Source organism: Egretta garzetta, unplaced genomic scaffold, assembly GCF_000687185.1.
Source record: "Egretta garzetta isolate BGI_Z169 unplaced genomic scaffold, ASM68718v1 scaffold368, whole genome shotgun sequence".
Taxonomy (NCBI): Eukaryota; Metazoa; Chordata; class Aves; order Pelecaniformes; family Ardeidae; genus Egretta; species Egretta garzetta.
The window spans coordinates 2936609-2937862 of NW_009260684.1; the positions used below are offsets into that span (position 1 = coordinate 2936609).

The 1254-nt window shown below is 42.6% G+C and overlaps 1 protein-coding gene across 8 annotated transcripts in view; it reads left to right on the top strand.

Moving 5' to 3' along the window:
• Positions 1–1083: 1083 nt before the first annotated feature.
• The window catches only part of SCMH1 (Scm polycomb group protein homolog 1), a 58512-nt gene continuing 58341 nt past the window's right edge, over positions 1084–1254 (top strand). For all 8 annotated transcript variants that reach the window (XM_035901215.1, XM_035901216.1, XM_035901214.1 and 5 more), the window contains exon 1: positions 1084–1186. The gene's annotated coding sequence lies outside the window, so the exon portion shown is untranslated. The remainder of the gene's footprint in view (positions 1187–1254) is intronic.

Consider the following 1254-nt stretch of genomic DNA (forward strand, 5'->3'; position numbering starts at 1 on the left):
TACAACCCTGAAGGTCCCTTCCAATCTGGCACAGGTAAATAGAATCATTCTCCCCTTAGGGATGATCAGGATGAGCTTTTGGAAGAGCTTCTTGGTAAAAGCAGTGCGTGTGGGGGAGAACTTAATTAGATTAAAATGCATTTTGGCAATGTTTGTGCTGAGGATTGTACGGCGTGGCTGATGAAAAGAGTGGCAGTCTGAGCTGGGGATGCCCTGGGATGCTCTTCCCAGCCCTGGCTGCCTCTGTGCCGCCTTTATTTTTTGAGCAAGAAAAATGAAAATACATCTGAGGTGTAAATCTTGGTGTAAAGCAATGCAGGGGATCACTGGCGGTCACAACTCCATCTCAAGCTGGTGTCGGCAGCCTGGCAGGAAGGCAAGCGCTCAGCTTTTCCTGGCCAAAATGCAGCAGCTAATGTGGTAATGTGGCAGGCAGGATTTGGCTGGTCACCCCACCTTTCAGTCAGCTTTTGCTTAAGGTGGGAGTACCAATGGCCTGTGTGTTTCATCATTTGATCCAGTTGTAAATACTGGTTTGCTTTTTAATGCCTGTGTCCATGAGGAAGTTGCAGGTCTGTTACTTCCCAATAAACAAAACTTCCTTCTCCCTGGTATATACTTGGGGATTTTTTAATATTATAGGTTTGCCCTGCTGCATTGTGGAAGGGATAATTTGGAGTCCCCAATTCACTCCCTGTGTGCTGTTCATTTTTTATATGCCTCTCCTGCAGTGTCTCTCCTTTTTGCTACTAATCAGATCTAGTCTTTTAATTCCTTCTTTGTGTGATAGTTTCAGTCTACAAAAGCTGAACTAGTTTGTATCAACTCAGTTGATGTGATCTTACTCATATCAAAGGTGTTTAACAGCTGCGGTCCTGTGTATTCATTGCAAGCTGAACTTAAATTGTGTCAAGTTCTGCACTGCTTTTCTATGGCAAGTGGGAATGTTTGTTGCAGCTGTCTTTAAATTTAAATTTGGATGTTTTAAATGAATTAAATATGAACATGAATAATGCAACTGGTAACCTAGCCTTTCTGCAATTAAATGCAAACTTTTTCATTTTGTCTCTATGCTTTCAGGTTTTGATATGCCGCAGTATTTGTACTGACTTTGCTGTCTTGTAGAATGATGGGGAACTAGAGCCCATGACAGTTCAGTGCAGCCGTTGGCAGTTTTGATATCTTGGTGAGTGAAAGTTGTTTGAAACTGTGGGAAAGGCACTTTATCTGTTACAAAAGGCAGCAAAGCAGTTG